This window comes from Hyaena hyaena, unplaced genomic scaffold, assembly GCF_003009895.1.
Source record: "Hyaena hyaena isolate Hyena2069 unplaced genomic scaffold, ASM300989v1 scaffold_532, whole genome shotgun sequence".
Classification (NCBI taxonomy): domain Eukaryota; kingdom Metazoa; phylum Chordata; class Mammalia; order Carnivora; family Hyaenidae; genus Hyaena; species Hyaena hyaena.
The window spans coordinates 699,759-713,036 of NW_024081165.1; the positions used below are offsets into that span (position 1 = coordinate 699,759).

Genomic DNA, 13,278 nt, shown 5'->3' on the forward strand with positions numbered 1-13,278 from the left:
TTCGCTCTAAGTGACTAGAAGTCACTAGATTTTCTAACACTGGTTAGAACATAACTTTGTAAGTTTTTTAGTTTTATGGTTTTTCCCAACCATTCTCACAGACTATATATACTTCAGGTGTATAGGTCATCTCTTTTTACCTGTTGGTTGTTTTTCTTTCCTTTATTTAATAGAAGGCTTTATTTACTACTCTACCACATATCCATAGAAAGGGTCTAATCAGCTTTCTAGATGTCTGGCCCAAACCTCTTGCTGTTTCATCTTTAAAAGTGTCTACATCTGGGGGGGTGCCTGGATGGCTCAGTCATTTAACTGTCTGACTCCAGCTCAGGTCATGATCTCGCTGTTAGTGGGTTCAAGCCCCATGTCGGGCTCTGTGCTGACAGCTCCAAACCTGGAGCCTGCTTCAGATTCCGTGTCTCTCTCTCTCTCTGCGTCTTCCCCGCTCACACTCTGTGTCTCTCTCTCAAAAATAAATAAAACATAAAAAAGAAAAATTTTTTAAAAAGTGTCTATGTCTGGGTTTTCAGCACGCATTCTTCTCATCTCATAGAATGGATGCATGTACCAGAAGCTGGGTATGACAGATAGATTTCCACAGGGAAATAATACTGAGGGTGTTTCTGAAAATCACACTTAAGAAATCAGAAAAGGGGGGCATATGGGTGACTCACTGGGTTAAGCGTCCAACTCTTGGTTTTGGCTCTGGTCATGTTGTCATGTTTTGTGAGTTCTAGGCCCACGGCAGACTCCAAACATCTGTGTGGAGCCTGCTTGGAATTCTTTCTCTCTGTCCCTCCTCCGCTCGTGATTTCTCTCTCAAAATAAATAAACTTAAAAAAAAAGAAATCAGAAAACCATTTAACATTATTTACTTCGAAATGCTTTTTAATAAGTATTATAACATTACAAACTAAGATAATGCGTAGTACAGAACCAGAAACTGTTGTAACAGTGTTAGGAGGGCAGAGAGAGAGAAAACAAAACAACCAACCAAACAAAAACTTGATCTGACAGGAATGCAACAAGAAAAAAATATTTAGTAATAGTTGCTTTTTACAGCTCTCTCCTTGGTTTCTCATCCACACATTCTGGCATCTTTTTAAACGATGTTAGAAGGGGTGATGACCTTGTTCTTTGATACTAGTAATGGTTGTACAGTGCTTATGACAATCAGAAAGCAATGTTTATGTTCAGGTGGACCCCCCACCACTCACTAAGTATTTGACTTTGGGCAAGTTTTCTCAAGGCCTTTCATTCACCTGTCTTCATGATACCAACACGATGTGAGTTGCCTTATTTACTTATTGCTTTGCTTTATAATCTCTCTTGACTAAAATCCTTGATGGCAGAAATTGTGTCTTTTCTGTCTCCAACTCTCTTCCAAACACCTAGAATGCACATAGTAGTCATTAAAATATTTCATGAAGGAAGGAAGAAGTTAATAAACTTCCTTAAGCCTCAGCATCTTCATCTATGAAAGGGGAGTAATACCACCTCCTACCTTAGAAGGATGAGCTAGCATACATAAATGAGATAACATACAGAGCAAAGGACAGTACATGACTATTATTAAGCAAACGGACAACATTTTCTTTCCTATCTTTCTCCCCATTGCGAACCAGGCTAGCCTCAGGGTATGTTTATAGTGGTGATCCTCAACCATCATAATCCTTCTTATAATAAATATTTTATAATGTCCTTTGTACTGTCCTAAAGTGAAAGTCACAAATACACAAAACTACGTGTCAATATAATTTAAAAAATCTTGTTATATAAGGAAAAAATTTTAAAGTAATGTGTGAAAACTCCTCTGTTTTAACATTTAAATGTTTAGATTTGACTGTACTGAAAGACTAAAAAGCCCACAAATTTCCAATATGCTCCCTGAAGTCAGTAGCATGACCAAGGATAACTGCCAATCTGTCCTTTCCTGATGAAAAGTCATTGAAATAAAAACTAAACAAGGTGGAAGAAAGGACATGAGAAGCGGAAAATGATATCAGAAAAAAAATAAGATCCCCTAGGAAGGTGTCCCTGTCTACAGCCGGGCAAGTTATACTGAAGCCCAGGGAACAGCAGGAGAGCCCCTTAGTTTTCACATGCTGCCTGGGAAGTCTACACAATTATCTCTTGTCAAACCTAACACTACAAAATGCACTTGTGTACTCAACAGCACACAAAATGTTAGAGATACAAGGAAACCTACAGATCACTGGGTTCAACCTCTTTGTTTTAGCAGTGAGGAAACAGAGTCCAATGAGCATTAGTGAGAAGCCTTTCTTCCTGTTCACCAGATCACATCTCAGTATAATGAATGATGAATCCACTTGAATCAGGGATTCAGTATGTGTTGCGTCAAGCTGCTGTAACAGAATGCCATGGATTGCGTGGCATATAAACAATGTCTGGAGGCTTGAAGTCTGATATTATGATGTCAGATTACCATGACGAGGTTCTGTGAAGAACCCTCTTCTAAGTGTATCCTCCAATGGCAGAACAGGTGTCTTCTGTAGGGGCATTAATACTGTTCATGAGGGTTCCTGCCTAGGACCAGTGGTTAACAGCTGGAACCTAAAGAATATTGAAGGTTTGATCACCTCTTTGTTCATGTCTTACAGCAAACTGGAAACTTCTCTGACCACACACTTCTGTTAGTCTTCATGGAAGATGCTAAAGAAAACTACCTTCTCTTTAGTCTCGAGTAAACCGATTGAGTGTTTTCCCTGTGATTTGTGGCAGGTGGATCTCATTTATCCAAGTTTGGTGTCAATTTTTAAAATATCTTAGATAGGACCTCTCAGTTACTGTATGCTGATGAATGTGCTGAATTTTCCCCTAAAACATCGGGTCAGTTAATTTGCCCTGCCTGCATCTGGGGCTTCCCCAGTATTGTAGTACCAGCGTCCGTGTTAGATCAGACAGAATGGAGATTGAATTACAGCTTCTCCATTTATTACTTGGATGACTATGGGAGAATATTTATCTCTGTAAGCCTCAGTTTTTTTTCATCTTAAATGGGAGTTGTGATTTCTATTTATATGGTTATGAGAAAGATTTAAGTGAATTATTCATACTTAATAAATGTTTGCGAACATTTAAGGCTCTTCAAGCCTTTATCAATGAATATTTTTTAAGGCTTTATTGTCGGTTATGTAGATATCTGAGGTTGGGAGCAAAGGGGTATGTTTGTGTAATGTGGTCATTTAGTGGTATTCCCCCTTCCTAACAGCTCTTGGTTTCCCTTTTGTAGGATTGCTTCCTTGATATTTCCACTTAGAATCTAGAATCTAAAGAGCCTAGATCCTGCCTCTCCCTGGCCCAGGCAGCTAGAGCCTGGGATGGTGACTTTTAACATGACCAAGCAGATATTCTCCTGGAAAAGATGAATTTTGAGCATGGGAGAAAGAAATGATTGAACTTATCTATTTCTTGTGGTAACACAATTCATCCTGCTGCAACTAAAATTATGGGCTTCTCATTTATATCCTAGGAAAAGGTTTGAACCCGCATCATCAAAAACAAACAAATAAAAAATGTGTTTCCAGTTGGCTCCATTTCTGGGGCCTGAGAATGACCTGAAAGCAGTCCCCAGCTGTTGTTAGCCAGGTGTCTGCCCTGTTGTTCCCGGTCAATTCTACGTGTCTGCAGCCAAAGCCAGAGGTCTTGTTTCAAGTCTGGGAAGCCTGTCTCCTGATTCCAACCCTCTGAGTTCTGCCATTTGCCACAGACCAGGTTGTAGTAGTGTCAGTCACTGTGGAGCCAAGATGACCTTTAAAGAACCAAAAATATATAGGTAATGGAAGTCAAAGGGCCAGGAACCACACTTGACCATTTTACCTCTGGTCATTTCTCCTCACTGCCTTTGTTTCTTTACAATGACACACAATGGCCTGGAATACATGGAGTAGAATGGGAACCCAGACTAACAAGAAAAGTAGAGTAGGAAGTCCAGAATATTCCCCTCTGGCAGCGAGTGTGTGGCTTGTTCGCTTCAGCTTGTTTATTTTTTTATCATGTGCATGGGTATTTGAGGAATGCCTTCTACAGGAACGAAGTCCAATAAAGCATATAGTTAACAAAAATGACTGTAGTTCAATACACCCACAAATCTATATGGCAGAAATACTCAAGAATCCTCCCATCTCTGAAAAAAATTGTTCTTACAAAGTTCTCCTCAAGAACAAAGTAAGTTTTCTGTACTTTCAGTGTGTTCTCCTTGAGTCTCTAGAGGGACCTCAGGAAGCCAGGCATGGATGTCTTTAAAATGTCATTAATATCTGGTGCTTGGGATGAGTAAGCAGTGGGTCCAAAAATCATTTGAGGGACTGTGTATTCTAAATGTTAATATTACTTGGGAAGATTACTTTGTGTAGGTCATAGAAAAGGGAACAAATCACAGTTTGCCTTTTGGAGAAAGGAGGATTAAAGAAGATATGTCTTGTATATCTGTAATTAATGGGGTTTACAAATGACTCAATCTGCTTCCCACCTGAGTCCAGGGCTTGGGGAGCAAAGTGATGAATGGCCAAAGAGATGATTTTAGCCAAAGGTAACTGTGCAGCACAACACAGAGGCCTATTATTACTTTTTTTGTAATCTGCAAAGAATTTAACATGTTTCTGGCCTTCAGTATGATTTCTTGGTGGATGGAAGAAGGAGGCCCTGAGCAATGAGCATATCCATTACTTTCTTATTAAAACTCTAGGCATCATTCCCTGGTGATGAAGTGCCTCTGCCATGATTAAGACTCTAGAATTATTAAACCACCCTGAGTCTCAAAGATGATTTAGAAATGTGCCTATGGAGAGTTGTCCTAATCAGGTGCTTTACAGAGGAAGAGCCATGCAGCCATATACCCACGTACCCAGCCTTGACCTCTTTGGAACAAGGATCATTGGCTCAGTAAATAAATGCTTTCCCTTTCTTACCAATTTGCTTTTCCTGAACGCTTTCCTTATATTTTTAACTTAGTTCCCACTTTTCATGAATGACAACCCCTCCCCGCCACATTCAGTGTGAAGACATGGTTCTGTAAGGCACTCATTGTGATCACCATTATCAAAAAGCACAATGACAATATTTCTTCTGGAGTCTTCCATTGTAGACATAATGTATGCACTTCCTACTCTCTGACTGCTCCCTTCTTCCCCACCTACCAGGTGCCTTTTCCATCTTCCAGCTCACCCATCACAGTTGTAGAGCTTACACCACAATTTTGCTTGGAACAGTTTTAACATTGACATTCTTATAACTATAAAACTTTTGGGCCTTGATTTCATTTCTTGCATAACTCCCTGACTTAAAGGAAGTTAATAACTCTGTGTGTGTGTTCATTTATTTCATATAAACACCACTGAATCAATCCCAAATTCTCCCCAGGAGTCTAAATCTGTCCCAGAATGTTCAAACAGAGGTAGCGCACAGTCTTTCAGTTTCACCGTCTTGCAGCCATCGCTCCTGGCACCTCCTGACCTGCTCTATTCCCCATTGTTGCCCTCTACACCTGGTGCCTAATTTCCCCCCTGCAGTTTCCCCCCATGGCAACCATGGAGATTTCCTTTGCGTCCATTTTATGTTGATCTTCTGGTTGTCAGATCCCATCTCTGCTTTCTTGGCCACTCCCTCATTTTACTGTAATATCATGTTGAATGACTTCCTAGAAATTTGATACATAAGAGGAAAATTGAGGCCATGCAAAAACGTCTTTATTCTGCTTTCATCCTTGATCAGTGATTCTTCTGTGTAAATAATTCTAGGTTTGAAATCATTTCCCTCCAAATTTTGAAGGTATTTTTAAATTTTCTGTTAGTTCTAGTGTAACGATTAAGAATTGTGATACCAGTCTGATTGTTTCTTCACACCTCCTCCCACTCATCTCCCTTCTGCTAACCGTCTGTTCTCATTTTTGAAGAGTCTATGTTTTTGTTTGTTTGTTTGTTTGTTAATTAATTTCTTAAATTCCACATATGAATGGAATCATATGTTATTTGTCTTTTCTTAATTAACATTTCATTTAGCATTGTACTGTCTCATTCCACCCATGGTGTTGCAAATGGCAAGATCGAATTCTTTTTTATGACTAAGTAATATTCCATATGTTATACGGGATTATATATATAATATGTATAACGGATCTCTTTACTTTGGTATAGCCCTGGTAGTTTAATTTACACACACACACACACACACACACACACACACACGTGCATACCACATCTATTTTATCCATTCATCTATTAGTAGACACCTGAGTTGCTTCCATATCTTGTCTATTGTAAATAATGCAGCAGTAAACAGAAGAGTGAATATATCTTTTCAAATTAGCATTTTCATTTTCTTTGGGTAAATAATAGTGTAATTACTGGATCACATGGTATTTTTAATTTTAATTTTTTGAGAAATGCCCCTACTGTTTTCCACAGTGGCTGCACCAGTTTGCATTCCCACCAACATTACTCTAGCACACCCCTTTTTTCCATATCCTCACTAATGCTTCTTATTTACCATGTCTTTTTTATCCAAGTGTGAACACTTGGATAAAAGATTTCCTGAGTGAGCCAGCAAGCCCCTGCTAGCCCTTACCATAAATTAGATTAATATTGTTTTGAGGGAAATGGCCCAGCAAGATGACACCCAACTTCAGACTCTATATAATAAAGCAAAGAGCAGTCATTATTCTAAATACTTTCAATGCTGAGTAAAATCGAAGGATTTCTTAATCAGGATCACCATTATTTTAAAAATGTCCTATCTCTTTATCACTGGGAAATTAACTTGAACTTAAAATCATATGCCTCGGTACAAAGTTTGTATAAACTTAATGGGTGTGCTTAAATGTCATAATTATATTGTCTAACCTGCCTTAAATATCTAGCTAATGACCTTACCAATCCACTGATAAGGACTTTTCCTGAAGTCCCCAGGGTCTGTCTCTGCTAGGCCTACTCTGGTTTCTCTAATCTAAAGAGGTTCAAATGAAATTGTTTTTTCAACAATATATCTCACACAGTTGAGTCATTCAACAAATGTCACAAGAAAGAATGTCTTGTGAGTCAAGACTGCAGAGGCGGTTGGGTGGTCACCACCAGGTAGGACTTTGCAAGCCAAAGAAAGGATGTTGGTCCTAATCCAAGAGGCGAAGTGTTTTCACGGGAGGTGGTGCCACATTACATATTATACCTTGCAAAGGCCCCTCTGGCTCACAGAGGGGAACGGATGGAAGAGCAAGCAAAGAGGGACTGGGTAGTGAGTTAGTGTTGTGGTTCAGGCAAGAGGTGATAGACGATGATGGGAGATGTGACCAGCATGACTGCACTGATGCAGGAGACGTAGTGCAAGATGCGTATAACACATCTACATTTTGTGTTATAATATTGGATGGGTGATGGCGCCATTGCTGGGGCATTCACGTGGAAATTTTGACTGCCATTTTGATGGAAGTGTGTAGAACTCCAAAAGTTATGTGTGGGCCATAGATAGACATCTGAGAAACTTGATATCATGGCAAGAAAAGGACGGGTTAACCCACCGTGTCTCTAGACCTAATGAATACCTGCATCGGAATCCCTTGGAGCTGTCTGGTTAAAATGCAGAGTTTTAGAGCCATCTCAGAACTACAGAATCAGAGTCGGTGGGAGTAGAGCTCAAGGAATTTTTATTTTTTTAACAAACGCTCCAACTGATTTCATAAGCACTCTGTATTTGAGATCCATTGTCCTAGAGACAGAGACACCCCTGAGGAGCTCTAGCAGTTACTGTCTCAGTGGAAGAGGCTGGACCTCCATGCATTTTATTCTCCTTACTTACTTAAAAAAATGAAAAATACAGCTCAGGTTTCCCTTTAGAGCTGATTTTCTATCTAGATTAATCTCGCAATTCACATAAAATTAACACTCCTGCTCCCCGAGGTCCACATGCAAGAAACTCAGCTCTGACTCACATAACTTGGGCTGATCACCCAGCTTGAGCCCTTGTCCTTTGTTTCATAGGTCCCGTTTCCTCCCTCTCCCAGGCCCTGACCTTTTGACTCATCCCTTTCCCTAGAAAGACAGCCTTTCCAATGAGCAAAATGTCACATTACCTTTGCTGAACAGGACATTTCAAATAAAATATTAGCAATAACAATTACCTCTAAGCCACTAATCCCTCTGAAGCTACTTTAAACCACCAAAGGATTTAAGGCAATTCCCTGAAAATATCTCCGGCTTAATAGATTATGGTGCCGGGCGATGAAATATATTGGCTCACGTAGCCTTAACTTGCATTATGTGGCATTTTTACCTATAAAAGAAAAGTCATGACACAAACTGCTTCAACTATTATTTGATGTAAAAAAACCAGATCCTGCAAATCATCATCATCATCATCATCATCATCATCCTGTAGCGCACATCACATGGCATCAATATTTCCTTAACCAGAGTCTTACTGCAAAGAGAAGCCACCAGAAAACAAAATAACTATTCAGGTACTCATTTCCCCAGGCGGGTTGGCAATTTGCTGTGGCCAGCATATACAAGAGCATTCTAGAAGAACGCTTTCCTCGGCAGTGCGCGAGGGGCGTGGATTAGAGGGTTGATGTTAACTGTGAGCTCTCATCCTTCAGGCTGGCTTCCTTTGCCACAGCTGAATTTCTGGAAACATACCTGTATGTTTCTGCATGTTGGTTCACATACAGAAACATGCTTTCTGGAAAAAAATGTGTGTGAGACCCTACTTTTAAAATACCTTGGAGGTGTTTGTTTGTTTGTTTGTTGTTGTTTAGAGATGAGTAAACCAATGTCGATTAAGTGAAGACATTTCCCCTCTGTTCTCTAGTCTAGACAGTCAGTGCCCAGGTCAGTACTCTTGCCCAGTCCTCCTAGGCGCCTTCTCCACTATGCTGCCCACTGTCCTAGGGAGATGTCCCTGATCCATTAAGTCAGGCACAAAATAGTGATGACTGATGAGCTCAGGCTTTGAAAACAAAGGCCAAAGGCTCTGCAAGTCCATTTCCAATTCTTGCAGAGGTGGTGCTTCCACAAGCTCTTGACGGTGGCTCACCTGATGTTCATTTTCTTTCTTTTTTTTTTTTTTTTAATATTTTTATTTATTTCTAGGAGAGAGAGAGAGACAGACAGCGTGAGCAGGGGAGGGTCAGAGAGAGAGGGAGACACAGACTCCGAAATAGGCTCCAGGCTCTGAGCTGGCAGTCAGCACAGAGCCCGACGCGGGGCTCGAACCCACGAACCGCGAGATCATGACCTAAGCGAAAGTCGGACGCTTAACCGACTAAGCCACCCAGGCGCCCCTGATGTTCATTTTCTTAAGAGCACAGCATAGAAATAAGTATCTCTTGCCCTCCCTTCTCCAAGGAGAAACTGAAGTCAGCCCTTTGTGTCTTCATCACTCCCCCCATGTGGTATGAGACAGGGTAGATGGTTTAGCTACATTATGTCCTTACATGACAGATGGGCAGCATACATCTTTCCTTGTGTAAAAATGTCACTGCAGCTACAGATATAGTTGGAGGCTGAAAATGGAAAGTGATACAGATTAGCTTTAACCTAACAGGACAGGCAGGAACTCGAATAAAATACACAGACCCACCTTCTAGGATCAGTCGGTCTCCAATCCTCACTAGCAATTGACAGACAATAGGGGAAAATCAGAGCATCAAGAATCTGGAGTATTTCCAGGTGGTGGAAATGTAATTCACCATGATTTTTATCTGTCCTGAGGAAATGGGCTTGAATTCGAAAGGGAATGCAACTTTTGTATCTGCCTGCGTGAAATGGATTGGAAAGACTACAAACAGTTAAAAAATTTGGTTCATAATAAACCAAAGGATATTCTTTGTCCCTTACTGATTGTCTAATGAAATTTAAAAATATAAATAGAGGCCCTAGAAATTTCTTTTCTCCACGCATGTAAAAATATAAGCATCACGTATAGGAGGATTAGGAGGAACTTGACGGAGGACCAAGGGGGAGAAGAAGGGCGGAAATGGTGGGGGAAAGGGAGAGAGGCAAACCATGAGAGACTCTTGAATGCTGACAAAAACTGAGGACTGATGGATGTGGGGGGGAGGGGGGGATGGGCATGAAGGAGGGCACTTTGGGGATGAGCACTGAGTGTTATGTAAAAACTAATTTGACAATAAACTATTTGTAAAAAAAAAAATGATAAAAAAAAAATAAAAAGGAGCTAAATATAAAAAAAAAATATATAAGCATCAATGTTTCATATCCTCAGTGATATATTTTGAGTGGTAATAAAAGCGACGTATCAGTTTTATTCTAACACCAATAATTAAGGAAATAGAAAAGAAATATGTCAGAGAACCTAGCATTCTCTGGGAAAGTTTAACACCAGGTTCTGGATGGAGAAAAAAGGTGAGAGGTGTGAGGCCAGCGCCCTTTTTTTTCTACTTTCCTTTCTAAACTGTCTTTTGGCCATTTTCATTGTTATTTATGAACAATAATAATTCACATTGATGATAACATAGTTCGGCACTCACATCCTAAAGACAAAGTTTACTTACTTTATGGAGATAATTTCTAGGGAAACTCCACCTTGGGGTGATATTTAATGCTTTTGCAGAGTTATTTCATTATTTTCACTCACATTTTATTGCTTCTAAAAGTAACTTAAAATGTGAAAAGAAATATTAAATTATTTGCTTTCTTTATTTAAAAATTTTTTATGTTTTTTTTTAATACTTGAGAGGTTAAGAAAGAGAGAGTGCGTGCACGAACAGGGGAGGGGCAGAGAGACAGATTCTGAAGCAGGCTCCAGGCTCTGAGCTGTCAGCACAGAGCCCGATGCAGGGCTCAAACTCGGGAGCAGTCAGATCATGTCCTGAGCTGAAGTCGGTCGCTTCCCAGATTGAGCTGCCCAGGTGCCCCTTAAATTATTTGCTTCTAAAGAGAAAGTTGAAATATGAATATATGTATTATTAAACATTTAAAACAATAATCCACACTTTGAAAATGGGCGAAAGACATAAACAAAGAGGAAGAAGTATATGCGGTAATTAAACAACATGAAAATGTTTGACCTTATGTTTTGAAGCAAAAGGCTACTTGTAGGGTGTAGAACACACCTTACCTGAGCAGTTGCAACACAGCGTGGGTGATGCTGATGTGGGCCGGGGAGCAGCAGTCCCCCCAACCACTGCTGGAGAGGGCTCGTGGGTGGCATTCCACCAAAGAGCCTGACTCCTGACTAGAGTAAGATGGAGAGACTGGAGACATACTTCAGACTTTCAATGAATAGGACTGTGTGATGGATCGACTGAGGCCTGTGAAGAAGGAGAGGTACTTATGGAGTAAGAGTCTGCAGTGACTCTCAGATTTACGATTGGGATCCCAGCAAGGAAGGCAAGAAAGGGGATACAATTCCTCATTTCCAAAGCATGTCGAGTATCCCAGTCAAGAAACCCACACACAACAAAGACAACTTTTAGGGTTCCACAGTAACTTTCCACTTGAAATTTGTATCTGTCTTTTTTACGCACTTCATACGTCTGTTGACAACTGATGTGAACTTTCCCAACCTCCAATACGTTTTATGTTGTGTTCTTCCCCCCCCCTTTTTAAAAATTGTTTTAAGTTTCTTTATTCTGAGAGAGAGACAGACGAAGTGAGCAGGGTGGGGGCAGAGAGAGAGAAAGACAGAATCCCAAGCAGGCTCCACGCTGTTGGCATAGAGCCCTACACAGAGGTCGAACTCAAAAACAGTGACCTGAGCCAAAACCAAGAGTCAGACACTCAACCGACTGAGGCACCCAGGTACCCCATCCCCTTCTAAGTTGTTTTGGCAAGTGGGCTTCAGATGACTGCAGTAAAGGCAGCTCTCCCTCCCTTGTATGAATCCAGCCCCTTCCTAAACACTTGTACATGACTGTGGCAGGTTTACCACATGCGTTTATTCATAGAGCCAAGTAGGAACAGGGATGTGGAAACAGAAAAAAAAAAAAAAAATCCCCTTTGTTTTGCTCCCATCAAATGAAACCAGTGTCTTAACCTTCTAAAAGGCAGTTTCCTCCTCAGTCCAGTAGTTACCTCTACACACCTTGTGAGAGAGAGCAGTGCAGCGGGGAGCCATCCTCTCTGTGCTTCGTTCTCTTCCAGGGTCACAGATGACGTTTGCCAGAGAGGTAGAGGCAGGGGTTTCCAACCATTTGGTGTGTCATATCTGTGCACTGTAAATTGTCGCAGTGGTCTGCCAAATCTTGATCCAGGTTTGCAGATGCCTTTTGTGACAACTCTCCATCTGAGTAGACAATTCAGACAGTTAACTGCCTGATGGAGCGTTTTGCTGAGTGGATTGTGTTGCACGATGCGAACAGTAGGGTCGTACAGTAGACTAAGTGGGAAGGCAAGCAGAAAGGCACGTCAGCACCCAAGTGAAGACCATGTCCTGAAATATGTAAAATCTTGGTTCTGTGCTTGGAGGTATATATATAATCATCAGGCCCCTTGTACAAGCAGTGATATTCTGCTCGGGAAAATTTTCATATTAAAAGTATAAAACTTTGGTACCTTCAGAGGCTTATGTAGTAGTAATGATGAAAGTGCCATCATTATCAGCTCAATCAGTTTTTCTTTCGGTCTTTAATCTCTTCAGCTGTGTTCCCCCAAATTCCAACATTTCCAAGAGTAACCTAAACAAAGAGATTGGGAATCAGTGCAGTAAGTCACCACCTCTGATTGAACTGCCTGATGCATTGAAGCTGCCCTCCCCCTAGGGCCAGTCTGACTCTGAGCCAGGTTTCTCCACAGTCCCCTGGGGAAAGTGGGGAGAGACGCTTCCCTGCTGCATGGGTGCCTGGAGCGCGGATTCCCTAGACGCTGCGTCATTGCCTTCAGGGAACAAGCGTCTTTCTTGAGTAGTACCTTGCCCTGGAGAGGAGAAGCAGGCTCTGGATGAAGCTCCAGTTCTGTCATCTGCTCACGTCCCCACCTTAGGGGGACACTGGGTCACACAGTGTCTTTTTCCTGCTTTGTTTTCTTTCATATTCTTGGGACCCATTGTCAATCTTGTCTGCAGATAAATCCTCCTTTGCACCTTCAGAATGTGTCTCTTCCGCTTTACAATGTATTTTATGTATTTATCTTTTGATATATTTAAGCTTATGTGTGATAAACATTAAATGGGTGTCATTATAACACAGAGGCTCTGGGAATTGCAGTGGTCCCATCAGCTACTTGAATGTCATGACCAGATATTGAAAGGGCAGACGACAGTTAGGTTCTGTCTGGATTTTTTTGTGCAAGTATTTTATTTTATCCA

General features: G+C 40.9%; 1 long non-coding RNA gene across 1 annotated transcript; it reads right to left on the reverse strand.

The window, feature by feature from the left end:
* Window positions 1-9,445: 9,445 nt before the first annotated feature.
* On the reverse strand, window positions 9,446-12,268 carry LOC120247590. The gene is made up of 3 exons (XR_005532361.1): window positions 12,058-12,268; window positions 11,092-11,284; window positions 9,446-9,514 (listed from the first exon to the last, which is right to left on the reverse strand). It is a non-coding gene; the product is annotated as an uncharacterized LOC120247590 (long non-coding RNA).
* Between the last annotated feature and the right edge of the window lie 1,010 nt (window positions 12,269-13,278).